This window comes from Hippopotamus amphibius, chromosome 6, assembly GCF_030028045.1.
Source record: "Hippopotamus amphibius kiboko isolate mHipAmp2 chromosome 6, mHipAmp2.hap2, whole genome shotgun sequence".
NCBI classification, from domain to species: Eukaryota; Metazoa; Chordata; class Mammalia; order Artiodactyla; family Hippopotamidae; genus Hippopotamus; species Hippopotamus amphibius.
Genome location: NC_080191.1, coordinates 40194864 through 40210697, shown reverse-complemented (window position 1 = coordinate 40210697; position 15834 = coordinate 40194864).

Here is a 15834-nt window from a genome sequence, read left to right as displayed (position 1 = left end):
GTCTTCCTATCCATGAAGTTGAGATGCTTTTCCATTTATTTGTGTTTTTTAAAATTTCTTTCAGCAATGTTTAGTAGTTTCTAGTGTTCAACTCTTTCACTTCCTTAGCTGAATTTATTCCTAAGTATTTTATTCTGTTTGAAGCTATTGCAAATGGAATTGTTTTCTTAACTTTTTTTGGTGGTGGTGGGGGGGGTGTTGTTCATTGTTAGTGTATAGAAATACAGCTGAATATTGTGTGTTGATTTTGTATCCTGCAACTTTGCTGAATTCATGTATTAATTCTAAAACATTTTTTTGTGGAATCTTTAGGATTTTATACACATGAGATCATCATGTCATTTTCAAACAAGGATAATTTTATTTCATCTTTTCCAATTTGGATCATGTTTATTTCTTTTTTTTTCCTGATCATTCCGGCTAGGACTTCCAATACTATGTTAAATAGAAGTGGTGAGAGCAGGCAATCTTGTTTTGTTCCTGATCTTAGAAGAAAGCTTTCAGTCTTTCACCATTGAGTATGATGTTAGCTGTGGACTTTTAATATATGCCTTTATTAGGTTGGGGTTCATTCCTTTCATTTCTAATTTTTTGAGTGGTTTTTTTTATCATGAAAAGTTGTTAAATATTATAAAATGACTTCTCTGCATCAATTGTTATAATCACGTGTTTTTTGTCCTTTATCCTGTTAATGTGGAGCTTTACATCAGTTGATTTTCATATGTTGACCTATTCTTGCATTACAGAAATACAATCCACTTGGTCAAAGTGTGTTTACCCCTTTTAAAGTACTGTTAAATTCTGTTTGTTAGTGTTTTCTTGAGGACTCTTGCATCAATATTCATTGGAGATATTGGTTTATAGTTTTTTTCATAGCATCCTTGTCTGGCATTGGTATCAAGGTAATGCTGGCCTCATGGAATGTGTGGAAGTTCTCCCTCCTATTCAATATTTTGGAAAAGTTTAAGGAGTTCTGGGTATTAACTCTTCTTTAAATGTTTGGTAGAATTCTCCAGTGAAGCCACCTGGTCCCAGGCTTTTCCTTGTTGGTAAGTTTCAGATTATTGATTCAGTCTCCTTACTAGTTATTGGTTTGTTCAAGAGTAATTTTTAAAATAAACTTTAGGCAGGTATAATGAATGTGCAATAAAATGTAGCTAAAGTTGAATGAATTTCCCAACACTAGTGTTCTATTGTATTTCACAGTTTACTATTGTATTTTTGAAAACTTTTCTCTATATTAAAAGCATCCTATTATAGACAATCAGAGTCCTAAGTCAATCAGAGTCCTAAGATTCAATCAGCAAAGTGAATATAACCTCATGATGTAAACCACAAAATAAGGCCCTTAAATCATGCCCATGGTGTAGGGAGTTTACCTTAGAAATTGAAAAAAATATGTATAAAATTTCCAACTTTTGTAAAGAACTAAGCACTGAAAGACCACTGATAAGCTCTTAATTAATTTAATTAAATAAGTTTAAATGTGACAACTATTTGTCAAGTGTTCACTGTGTCTGAGGTGTGAGATCAGGTGTTAGCAGGATCCAAGTACAAGAGATTGCCTCTGTTTTGAAGAAGCTTAAGTAGAAAGTGGGAGACAAGCATGTAACAGTCAACTATAATACAAAGGAGAATATTCACTAAAGAGGAAATAGTGAGCAATGGTGTACAAGAGGACTGACTGGGGGGTGTGTGTGTGTGTGTGTGTGTAAATGTAAGGAGGTGAGGATTATTTTCACTGTGACATCTCTTTTAAGGGCACTATGATTGATGGACTGTTAAAAATGATTGAGTGCTTCTTTTTGGTAGCAACCCTGGGGGAGGTGATTCTGCTGCGAGGTTATAAAGAGCCCACAGGACATGATTTTGGAAGAGTACAGAAGATGGGCTGCCGTAGAAGATAAGCAGAGTGTCTAAACGTGGGCGTTTGATGCTGCTGAATTCTTCTACTTATGAGGTCTTTCTTTTTCAAAGCTGTACATTGAAGACTCCTTCGTACTGAATCGTCATTGAAAAGCAAAGGATTAGAGGAGGAGGAAAAGTAGGAGGGAAAACAATTGACAAAAGGAGGGATTTATTTATCGGCTTATTGTGGTCATGGGTGGGATCATTGTAAATGCTGGATGTTGAGAGGGGGCACACACCCTAGCGTTTGTGAATGTAACCAAAGAGGCCAGTGCATTGGGAGCTGGAATCTCTAAGTAGACCAACCAATTCATAGAAAAGCATTAAAAACATTTTATTTCCTTTCTATAAAGGAGGAATCTGCTACTCTGCAATAGGACAGCTATTATTTGTGTGACTGTTCCTAAATTTAAAGGATATTTTACAGTTTCCACTGTTTTTTTATCCTCTCAGTAATATTCAATGCTGTTGAACACTTCTTTCTGACAAACTCCTCCTTTGGCTTCTATGATAACACACTTTCCTGTTTTTTTTTTCCCTCTCCGGATATTTCTTCTCGGTTTTCTTTATTAGAGCAAATTCCTCTCTCCATCTCTGAAATGTTATTTCACATCAGGTAACTATTTTTGGCTCTTTTTTTTCTTATGCCATATGTTCTTACTCACAGGTCTCATCTGCTTTCATAGCTTCAACACATACTTTCTAATTCATGCATGTGTACATCCATCCATCCATTCATCCATCCAAACTCTAAACCGCAAATTGAATTAAGTATTTGATATCCTCACTTTGGTATAAACAGATGTCTCAAATGAACATGCCTAAAAGTGCTTTCATTATTTCTACTTCCCCAATTCCAAACCTCCCTCTCCTCTTTTGTTTCTTCATTCAATAAATGATACATTGTTCATCAACCCAAGACAGCATTTCAAGCAGTATTCTTCACACACCGCTCTTCCAAACTCCCAGTATTTGACCAAACATCAAATCTTGGTACCTCCATGTCCTTGGTACCTGTCAGATCTGCCCACTTTCCTGCATCTCCTCTGCTTCTACTCTAAATAAAGCCACGAGCCTCTCTCCCATGACTTATTGCAGGAGCCTTCTAAGCTCCTTGCCTCATGCAGTGCCCCACCCAACCAGATGGTGATCATTCTAAAATGCAAATCTGATCATGTTTCTTCTGCTCCCCACTGTGCTCAAGACAAAAACTAGGCTCTAGAATACAGTGTACAAGACCCTTTTCTGAGTCCTGTTCACCTCTCTACCCTGTTTCTCACCCCATTATCTTCACATTTGCTCTTTATGCCTCAGCCTTCTACACTCGCCCCTGTGTTTCTAAAACAGTTCCTTTAATCATCAGTTCGGTGAAGTGTTCCTTGAATACCCTTTCCCTCAGTTTAGGTTGCGCCCTCTCCTACATGCTTCCATGGTACAGAGAAGGTCCCTCTCCCTGCCATCATATCGTATTGAGATTGTGTGCTTGCCTGTATCTCCCACTGAAATCTGAGCTTCAAGAAGGCAGAAACCCTGTTTTGTCAATTTTCCCCTAGTACCTATGTTACAGTAGGTGCTCAATATAAATATATCCATTCAATGAATAAATTGCAATGTATTCTAGAAACATTAAAGAAAATGTTCTGTCCAAACACGCATGGCTATAAGGCATGCTCTCGTACACACACACACACACACACACACACAGACTTTCTTGCCTCATTTTTCTTTAAATCTCCTGCACGTTTTTCTTACTATCCCTATCCTCTATTCTCAGAACTGATCCCAGGCTAGACCAGAGCATGTATTTGTTTTCTAAAGGGTAAAACTCTAATTCTCTTAATACTTTCAAATACTGATGGACTCCCCAAACCTCTTTAAAACTCCATCTCTTTCTCCACTACTTTATCACGTTTTTACTTCCCATTTGTTCTTTCTCCAACTTATTTGTGAAAGAAGAGAAGATGGAGTGGGGATTTCTGCTTCTCATACATTGTTTTCAGAATAATTTCACTCGCCTTCCCTCTTTCCAAAGCATATTCATAAAGGTAACAGATGACACAAATCACTATATAGCAGTAATTTTATAATTTTATAATTCAGAATTACTAAGCCAGGAGGCCGAGATTATTTTGCTTTTTTAAATTTATAAGGTTAATAGAGCTTTTAGCCACTTGCCTGTCTATTACATCTTTGTGCCACTTTATAATAATAAACTGCCTCAGCCTGTGTGAGAGTCCTAGACTCATGTTTAGATTTATAAGGTAATAAGTTCAAGGAAAACTTAGCTGAGGTCTTAATACTCAAACCACTTTGCCTCAGTGTTTATTCTTTGCACTAACATGTCTATAGTATTATACATTTTATACTTTTACATTTTTACAAGGTTTTGATGACAAGGAATGCCACATCTGTACATCTGAAAGTGGCAGTTACTTCCTTGCATGTAGGATAAGTAGACTTTTTATGACATCGTCATGTATTTAATTAGTCTTGGCACATCAAAATTCATCCTCCTTAATTGAACATGTAAATATTTGGAGACTGTGGGTTAAATAGTGATTCTAATTCTAATATTTTTGTGATAAAAACTTTTCCAACAGAAATAAAAGGATGTCAAGTTCAGTTTATAAGCCAGGTAAATATTAACTGCTAGAGATCTGTAATGTTTCCAAGTATTATATTTGCATTAGAAAGAGCAATATTGCATACTGCATATGTATTTCAAATTTACGATTCTCCATCTCGGCATTGGCTTTCTTTCCCTTTACTTCATTCTTACGTAACTTAAATAACGATTACTTCAATATTTTCTGATTTTATAAACCAAACATCTCAGCTCATCTATAAGAATATGGTTCCTTTCCTCTGCAGGTACAATTTAGACTAAAATGGAGCAAATCTCATCTGGATTTATTGTCATAAACAAGTCCCCATGATGATAGTCACCAGCTAATATTGGAGTTTGTCAGGGCACTGTCTCCCGGCCTCTCAGGACAGGACCCTTCAAGTCCTTCTGTGCCACCTCCTTGTCATCTGCCATTATATTAGTTTCTAGAAGATTCCTTCATTGCTATATCAAACTGTCTTGCACAGGTAACCTTTGCTGCTACCAACACTTAAACATCCAGTGGCGGGGAGAGGTAGCTCTTATTTATAGTATTTTATAATTTTTTCCTCAAATTTTCACTTCTAGTATGACTAAGTAAGCTCCTACTAGACACAGTATCTTCGCAGATAACAATTGTAAACTCTGAAGAAATTACATTCAACAACATGAACAACAACCTGAAATCACTAATGAGTGAAAAAAAGCAAGAAGATTCCAGAAGGGAGTCAACATTAAAAAAGAAGGAACAGCATAGGGTGAGTTACCCACTTAATATGGCTTTTAGCTTGAAGGCAGACCCAAGTTAGTGTTGTACTGGGTGGCTCAAACTTCAATATATACATAAAACTAAAAAGCTTCTGCATAACAAAACAAACGGACAAACAAATAAAATCAAAAACCAAAACAAACAATCAACAGAGTGAGAAGGAAACCTATAGGCTGGGAGAAAATACTTGCAAACCATGTATCTGTTAAAGTGTTAACTTCCAAAATGTATAAAGAAGTGCTATGACTCAATAATAAAAAAAACATATGATTAAAAAATGGACAGAGGACTTAATTTCTCTAAAGAAGATAAATGGACAAAATTGTATGAAAAGATGTTCAACATCACTAATATCAGGGAAATGCAAACAAAAACTACATTGAGATAAAGTACCTCACACCTGTTAGGATGGCTGTTATCAAAAAAATAAAAGACTAGTGTTGGTGAGGATATGAATAAATGAGAAACACTGTACACTGTTGGTTGGAATGCAAAATGGTGTAACCACTATGGAAAACAGTATAGTAGTTCTTAAAAAAAGTTAAAAATATAATTGTCATTCCAGCAATCCCACTTCTGGGTATCTATCCAAAAGAACTGAAATCAGGGTCTTGAGGAAATGTTAGTACTTCTACGTTTACTACAGCATTGTTCACAATAGCCAAGATGTGGAAACAAGCCAAAGTCCATAGAGGAATGAATGGATAAAGAAAATGTGGTATATGTATAAAATGGAATGTTATTCAGCCTTAAAAAAGAAAGAAATTTTATAATATGAATGAGTATTGATTACATTATGCTAAACAAATGTCAGTCACAAAAGGACAAATACTGCATGATGCCACTTATATGACATATCTAAAATAGTCAGACTCATAGAAACAGAGAGTAGAGTGGTGGTTGCCAGAGACTGGGTCGGGAGAGATAGGGAATTGCTTTTCAATGGGTATAAAGTTTCAGTTATACAAGATGAGTAAGTTCTAGAGATCTCCTGTGCAACATTGTGCTTATAATACTGTAATGTACCGTTAAAATTTTAAGAGGTAGATCTCACGTTGTGTTCTTAACACACACACACACACACACACACACATACACACACCACCAACAGAAAATCCACAGTCTTTTCTGTCTTAAGAATCAGAGGCTGACATTCAAGACAATCACAGCTACTGGAAAGTGAATGAGTGGGAAGGGAGTCCTGGAAAGGAGAGAGCCAGAGAGATCATGTAATTCTACACATAAATTCTTCCCAAATCTCTGACTGACCCCCATACCATGCATGCTTAAGACAGGCTGAAAGGTGATCAACAAATAATAAAAGAATTGAACTGGGTTTTGAGCTGTCATTTGTAGTTTGGGCTCAACAAAGTTAAACACTTGCTAAAACATACAAAAACAAAATTCCTTTTTAGAAGATTATAACAGAATCTAGAGTCTCCACAATATAACATTAACAATGTCCAGTATAAAATCCAAAATTATTCAACATCTACAAATCTAGGAAAATGTCACCCATTTTCAAAAGAAAAGATAATGAAGACTGAGATGATCCAGATGTTGCACTTGTTAGCAGGAATTTTAAAGCAGTTATTTTAATTATGTTCAGGGACATAAAGAAAAAACTTGTTCACAATTAGTGAAAAGACAGGAATCTTCAGTGGATAATTAAAAAATAGTAAAAAGAATAACATGGAAATTGTAGAACTGAATATATAATATAGGAAAGAAAAAAGCCAGGAAATAAACTTAACAGTAGAATTGAGATGACAGAAGAAAGATTTGGTAAATTAGATGATAAAAATTACAGAATATGAAGAACAGAGAGAAAAACTGACTGAACAGAATCTTAGGAACTGGTGAAACAATATCAAAAGGTCTAGCCTATGCATAATTGGAGTCACAGAAGACTGTAGAGAAAGAACAGGTGCCAAAAAATGACAAAAAATTTCCCAAACTCACACATTTAAGAAGCTCAATGAAATGCACAAAGGATAAATAAGAAGTAAACCATCCCTGGGCACATTATACACTGCTAAAAACTAAAGATAAGCAGAAAACATCGAAATACTCAGGGAAAGATGACACTTCATACAGGAGAACAATGATTCAAATGGCTGTTAGTATCTTATCAGAAACTATGAAGGACAATTCAGAAGGGAGTGGAGAAACATCTGTAAATTGTTGAAAGAAAAATGGATAACCTCAGAATGCCAAATCCAGTAAAAATATTCTCCATGAATGAGAGCGAAGCAAAACAATTCTCAGATAGAAAAACAAAATAAGGTTAAAACTTTTTTGTTGCTCAGGGGACTTGGGCTACATGAAATATGTGTACTTAAACAGTACAAGTAAGATGATGCTACAACTTCTATTGATACTTTCCTAAAAGTTAATGATCATAGAAATAAATTTTAAAAGAAAGTAATTTACCCTATTTTAAAGTTCCTGACTTGTTCAAAGGCTAGAGTTGACTAAATATAGCCAGTGGGCCAAATCTTGTCTGCAGACTATTTTGTAAAGTTTTATTGTTACATTGCCAAGCCTATTTATGTATTGTCTATAGTTGCTTTCTCACTTCACTAGCAGAGTTGATTAATTATGATAGAAACCATCTTGCCAGCAAAATTTTAAATATTTAATATTTAGGTCTTTACACCCCAATTTTTCTGACCCCTGCTCTAAAGTCCTTGACCAAGCTGGCTTCCTAGTCTGTCTTCACACCAGTGTGGACCATCAGGTATCGCCTTAACTCTGAGCTTAAGCCAAGTGATACTGGGCCCAGGAGAGAAGAGTAAGTTTCATTCTTACTCCAAACTTAAGTCTACCAACCACACACTTCTATCATGCTATTGTATTGACCTATTCTTAGGATGATGTAAACAAGAATTTCCTTTCCTTTGAGGGGAAATTCATCCCTTACCCTTGGAACATGCATGGTCCTATGGACCTGAAGGAATAGTCACATAATGATTTTACAATAGAGTACTCCCTAAAGTCTGGTTTATTTGAACTTGAATGTACTGATTTATCAACTTGCAGCCAAGATGAGGCTGCTCAGCTTCAGCCTAGTCCCATTTCAGTGTGTCCTCATCAAAGATTCAAAAATTCTTGGAGTTGAGGCTCACTCAGAATTAACCTGTTACATATTTTAAAAAATGTACACTTCTACACACAAAGGCATTTCTGTTTATCTTCACAGTACAGAAACATGCTCATTTAAACATATTTGTCACATATGAAATTACATGAGTTATTTAACTATACTGCAAGGGGAGTCACGGGGTGGTTCCCAAGTAGCTTCTGACATGTAGCTGATCCCTTGGCAAGGCCCTTTGGGCTTCTCAGGGCAAACAAGTTATTCTCCCTTGCCTAGCTAGGGCTGCAATCTGTGTTGCTCTGATTATATTTGTCATTATACAATATTGAACATTCCTCTGAGGAGAGTCCTGTGGCCATTTTCACTGCCCAGCCACTAGTATGGCCACAAACATGGATTGTGGATCTTCATTCTGTATATTTCTTCTTTGTTATACACCTGGTATGGATACATGGGTCTTGTTACAGCTGCATGGTATATCTCAGCCCCTGAATAACTGTATATATCTTTAAGGAGAAGGAAATATTATTTCACACATTCCTTAATTCCTTTCCCATGAAGGAGACTCCTCATCTTAAGTGTACTTCAACTTAGCAGAACCACCTTTACCCATTTATCTCTGTAGCCTTAGAAATCAGCAAGACCACAATCATTAGGAACACTTAATTTTTTTTTTTTTTTTTAGGACTAAATAATTGCATTAACCACCTTTCGCAGTTCATGGCACACTCTGATCCTCAGTCCATGTGGATGTTGTTTTTTTTTATTTTTCTTTTCTCCACAGACCATCATTTTATGTATGAAATATATGCATAGGTATTCTTATAAAACATACATTGTTTCTGTATGTAAGAGTTTAGTTTTACAATGGTATTGTGTTATAGAACTTGTCCATTTTTTTTCAAAGCAATCAACACGATATTTTTAAAGATGTACTCATGTCATGTAGACATTTAGTGGCATTATTTCTAATTGCTGCATAACAATACATGTTATGAATGCATCTATCATATTTACTTCCAATTTTCCTAGTTATGAATGCTTAGGATGGCCCTGAACAGTACCATAATAAATATTCTTGTTCAATTTGTTTAGGCATATACCCAAGACTGGAATTCTTGGGTCATCAGATCAAGAGAAATTGCTCTACGGGTTAAGTTTTCACTAGCAGTGCATGCAATTTCCCATTTTCAAGTTTCTAAATTTTACCATTTGTTGGTATAGAGTGGTATCTCATTATTATTTTGATTTATTTTTTTCCATATCTAATGAGGCTAAGGATCTCTCTACATATGGAATGTTTATGTTTTCCCTTCTGTGAATTGCCAATTTATATTATTTGTCTATTTTTCTTCTGCATTTGTCACCTTTTTCTTTTCCTTTGTAGGACTTCCTTGCATAGTCTGGATAGTAATCTCTTGTTAGTTCAACATATTTGCAAATATTTTCTATTAATCTATAATTTACTAATCATTCACTTATTAAAACTTTATATGTAGTGTGTTTTGTTGAATTTAATAACATAATTACAATGAATTTGATAAATAACTCTTTTTTTACAACTTGAAGTTTATGTTTTTGGAGTCTTATTTAAGAAGTTCTTTCACATATTAAGTTTAAAAAGATAATCATTTTCTTTAAGCTTTATAGATGTCTTCCACACTTAGGTATTTAATCTACCTTGAATGCATATTTGCAATGTGGTATAATGTTAAATTCAGCTTTTCTTTAGCTCCAAAAAGCAAGATAATTTCCTAACCCTTCAACTGGTAATCCATTTTCCTCAATGATTTTAAGTAAAAATTTTAATATATAGTGTTCATAAATATATGAGCCTGTTGACGAGCATTCTGTTCTATTCTACTGCTCTGTTTATCAATTCCTGTACAGATATCTTTTATTGTTTTTATTGTTATAGCTTTCTAATGTATCTTAACTTCTCACAGGCTGATTTCTCCCTATTTGCTGTTCTTTCTCAAGTTGACTCATCCCTTCTTGGGTAGTTATTCTTACATAAATATTAGTATATATGTCAGGTTCTTCAAAATATTTGTCTCAAATTTTGATTGGGATTGTAAAAAATTTGTAGATTAATGTGGGGTCAAAGTCATTATCTTTATTGGTTTAAGTCATGCCATCCATGAACATAGTTATCTTTTCTTCATTTATTGAGTCCTTTTCCTATGTTCTAAAATTGAACTGTAAAAATTCTTCATGAAATTCTTATGCATTCTTTTTAGATTCATTCTTAAATTCTTTTTGTTTGTCTTCTTTACCACTTTGTGTCAGCTTGATCAAATTGGAACTATGATTTATTTAACAGTAGGGGAATCAGATAATTTGTATCTTTCAAGGAATTTGCCCATTTTATCTACATTGCCAGATCAATGGCATAAATTTTCTTGTAATAATCTTGAGATGGGGAGATTATCCTGGATTATACCTGTGGACCTAATACAATCACAAGGGTCTTTATAAAGGAAACAGAGGCAGGAGATTCAGAGAAGAGATGTGACTACACAAACAAAGGTTGGAGGAATGAAATTACTGGGTTTAAAGATAGAAGAGAACCATGAGTAGAGGAATATGGGCAGCCTCTAGCAGCTGGAAAAGACAAAGAACTGATTCTTCTCTAGAGCCTACAGAAGGAATAAAGACTTGCCAACACCTTAATTTTTGCTCTGTTACAATTTTGACCTCCAGAACTGTCAGATAATAAGTTTGCATTTATGTTTGTGATTTATGATATTTATTATCTAACTTTGTGGTAATTTTTTTACAGCAGCAATATGAAACATACATATGGGTGATGTGATTGGTTTTTTAGCAAGCTGTAATTTTCATTGTCTCTTTCTGAATTACCAAGGACATCTATTTCATAGTGTAGTCTTGAGGATTAAGGAAACTAATAAATAGAAAAGAACACAACCCAACTCCCGCTACAAAATAAATGTTCTACAAATATTGATCCCCTTTGCTCTTCTCACATATTAGGAAATATAGCATCATTATGGAGTGCTGATCAGGTTGAATGATGTAATTGAACAATACTTTACAATGATAAACCTTGCAGCAACCACAGAAGGTGAGCAACCAGATGCTGCTACAATGATCTGGGTGTGAGTTGATGAGACCCTGAACTAGAGTAATGACAACGGGAATAGAAAGGAGAAGTCCAAGAGACATTTCAGTGAAGTCAGTGAAATATTGAATGTGGAAGACAAAAGAGAGGCAAGAGCCAAAGGTAACCCTTAGGAAATATGTCCATGTCAGGGTTAAATTCAAAAGCACCCTTCAAACCTTTAAGATCTAAGAATATTAGCACTAGTAAAGCACAATGTCATGTTCATATCTGATTCTGAACTAATGTACGAAGTCTCTGTTGCTGGTGCTCTTACCTATCTTCCTCTAAGTTGCTCCATTCTTCTCCGATAAACTCTTGACTGTGTCAATTCATATTAGATATGGTCTAGGAGAGTATTTTCCAAGCTGTAGTTCATAATCCACTAAATATCATGAAATCAAGTTGCTGATATGAAAACAGTATTTTAAAGATGTCATAGAACTGGATAAAAGAATAGAAAAAATATGTATAGGTCATGTGTAGTAATGGTAAGAAATATTTTCTTTTGTGTGTGTATGTGTAAGGGCGATCAGACTCTATGGCAATGTGGAGATCACAGTTCCTTTCATCCTTCACTGGGTGAAAATCAAAGATTGATCTCAGGCTGGAATAAGAGTAATAACCACTAAAAATTTCTATGAATTGACTTTTATAATACATATCCACTAAGAATACATGTTTATGAGGTATGCCCTTAGATAACATTCACTTTGTAAATAACAACCATTTATTTAATACCCATTAGAGAGATGCACACTATCATGGATGATATTGTTAATCATCTTTGATGGTAGCCGAAATCTTTTTATGAATGTCTTTAGATTACTATAATTCCCATATTAACTAGTTCTATTAGCATTGAACTTCAGACATGGTTTAATAATGGGTAGTCTAGATTTCATTTATAATGAACTTTGGTAAAGACTTCAGTAGCCAAAAATGACATGAATTACGGTAAAGCTTTTAATTCATCAAGTATAGAAAATCTCTTTAGGTCATTAGGAATTAGCCACAAACAGGCATTTGGAGGTATAAAATATACTAAACTTCAGAGTGCCTAAAATCTTTTCATAAATCTTTGGTTCCTCCTTTTGAAAAGATGGAAGGTTCTTTGAAACCAACAATTTATGATTCTAATTACAATCACTTGAAGAATTACTGATAGTATAAAGATTTCTTTTATAAATTAAGCCAACACAATATAATAAAATTAAGTTGAAGTGAATGCCTGATAAAATACTATTTGAATAAAAATAGAAACACTTTGGGGACTCTCACAAACAAAATGACTGATGAAGTGTTAAATTCAGTTTTTAAAGCAGCAAGATAAATCTTAATGAGATAAAATAAGGCTAATTTACAAATTAGTCACTACTGATTCAAACAAACTATAAACAATCTTGACAGTAAATCAATGCTAGGTAATCCCTGATCAACTTTTACTTATTTTACATTTATACTCCCTGATATGATGTAGGAGATAATTTGTTACTTTATAAATTATATTTTCCTTATACCTAGGGAGAATTTTCCTATGGAAGACCTTGGGTGGATTCTTGGTCATACGTGTATTTTTCTCATTTCATGAGATTTAGTGTTACCAGTCTCTAACTTTTCAGTTTCTAACAGATTTCAAAAAAAATCAACAGACACATTGGGACATTGGTTATTTTGGGCTAGTGTCGGGTAAATGAATATTCTAGGAGATTCTGACGTTGTGCCAAATGTCATGCAGGCTAAGTTATAGAGTCATGTTTTTTATGAAACTTTGATACTTGCCAAGAGGTCCTTTTTTTCGTATTGTTACCCATTACTACATTCAAAGGACTTGTCTACAGATAGGTTGATAGAGGGCAGTCAAGTCTTTTGTGCTGCATAAATTCTATCATTAGGTGTCTGAATATGGATTGACTTGTTCTCAAGACCTAAAAACTAAACACAGCTGAGAGCTAAATCCCATGACAAATGAAAGCTCTGTGCAAAGATCACAGACAGCATATAGCAAATGGAATTCCTAAAAACCACATTATCCTCTAATATACACCTGATAAATGATCATCTAAAACTGCAATTTGAGAGAAAAAAAGACTTTAAGGTTGCTGCTTCAGGATAGCAAGAATCAAAGAAAAAATGTAGCAAAGTACATTAGAAGTAGAAAAGATTAATGCATTCATTTTAGTGTCCAATGTAAAAAAAATTGGGGGAAGGTAATAAATGATAAAATTAGATTAAAGTTAATGCATTAGGCTGTTCCTCCTGAGATTCCTGTTGAAAAAAAAACTTTTGTATTATACGAAGTAGCATATTTAATGCTACCTTCAAGATTAAACCAAACAGCTCTGGGTTAAATATGGAAAAAATCCAACTGTAGTACTCTTTTAGTTTCTTTGTCCCCTCAAAATTTCTTGCAATTGTATTTAAAAAGTAATTTATCATTATTTTGAATAATAACATATTTATTGAATAATAATAGTTTGTATTATATAAATAGTATATTATATAAGATTTATATTTTTGAGTAATTTAAATTATGCTGGTCAAATTTTTAAAAATTATCACTATAACTAATTTCTAAAAAACTGATATCAAATCAAGTAACTAGCTTAAGTGGTATTATTACTAAACAGTCCATTAGTCCATAGTCCATTTGATTCTATTTCTTTCTCATATTTTTTATTATTTAGTCATGGCTACTATTTCTGATGGAGAAAACATGTAATTAACTCAGAATAATAAAAGTGATTGAATTGAGATTAAAGGCCAAAGAGGCACCCAGAATTTGAACTATATTTCACACTATCAAATGGAACGCAGTCTATATGTGCGCAACTTAGTGCTTTTTTATGCCTTCTCATTTTAAATTTACAGTAATTGATTTGTTCAATAGATATTTATTGACATCTGTATCTATGCGTGTCAGACTTTGTACAACCAACTACAGATACAATAAAGAACAGAGTACAAAGAACCTTCCTCTCTTTTCCTCTTTTCATTTATTTTTGACATTTTCTTATCTTTCCCTCTGGGGTACAAGCTCCATAAGAAACTCTAAGAATCTTTTTCTAGAATTTTACCACAGTGTTTAGTGCAGGATATGCAATAGTAGATGCTCAATAAAATATAAAAAAATTACAATTAAAAGCAACTTTGAAATCATATAGTCTCATGGCTTATTTCTACAGTTGACAAAGAAGTTAGCCAACTTACTACTCAAGATCCACAGTTAGTGGCACAGACAAGATTAGAATCCAGGCCTCAACTTCAGACTCTGAGTTTCTTACACTGTCATGCTCTTCCACTTCTAAGAAGATGATTATCAGAGGATATTCAAGGATAAGATGAAACGTGTGTTATGTCGTGAATAATATTATAAATAGATTAAAATATACACATTTCATACAATTAGAAAGGAATATAGTGAGCAGACTTTAGTGCTGGTGAGTCAGGAGAAGGAGGATGATGTTGAAGATAATGAACAAGTCTGATTATGTGTAAAATACCTTCAAAGATGAAGGTAACTTTATTATAAATCTTATAGAGAAGCAATGAAAAATCTAGTACAGAAATTTCAGAAAATCATAGAGAAATAAGAGATGGGTAATGTGTGGATTACATGCCTCAGATAGAAACGGAGTAGTTGAGAAGGGAGAAGTATTTGGAAATAGACTTTCTCAATTTTATATTTACATTGTAGGATTTGAAGTAGAAGCTTGAGGATATTGTAAGCTTTTATTATAAACAGAAATCTTCAGTATATTTAAGTCTATAGAATTTTGATCACTATTTGATAAATGTAATTGAGTTTTATTAGAGTAATATTACTGCAAAAGGTGCATATTAATTTTATTAGGGAATAGATTGAATTAGGCTAGGATATAATTATAATAATTGTTATTTTTTTTAAGCTCTTTGTTGGAATATAATTGCTTTACACTCTTGTACCAGCTTTTGAGGTGCACCAAAGTGAATCAGCTGTATTTATACATATATCCCCATATCCCCTCCCTCCCATGAGTCCCTCCCACCCTCCCTATCTTGGCCCTCTAAGGCCTCACCCATCATCTAGTTGATCTCTCTTTGTTATACAGCAACTTCCCACTAGCTCTCTATTTTACAGTTGGTAGTGTAAATATGTCTATGCCACTCTCTCACTTCGTCCCAGCTTCCCCTTTGCCCCTCACCTCCCCAGTGCCCTGTGCTCCAGTGCATTCTCTACTTCTGCATCCTTATTCTTGCCCTGTCACTGGCTTCAACAGCACCATTTTTTTTTTTTTTTAAGATTCCGTATATATGAGTTAGCATACAGTATTTGTTTTTCTCTTTCTGGC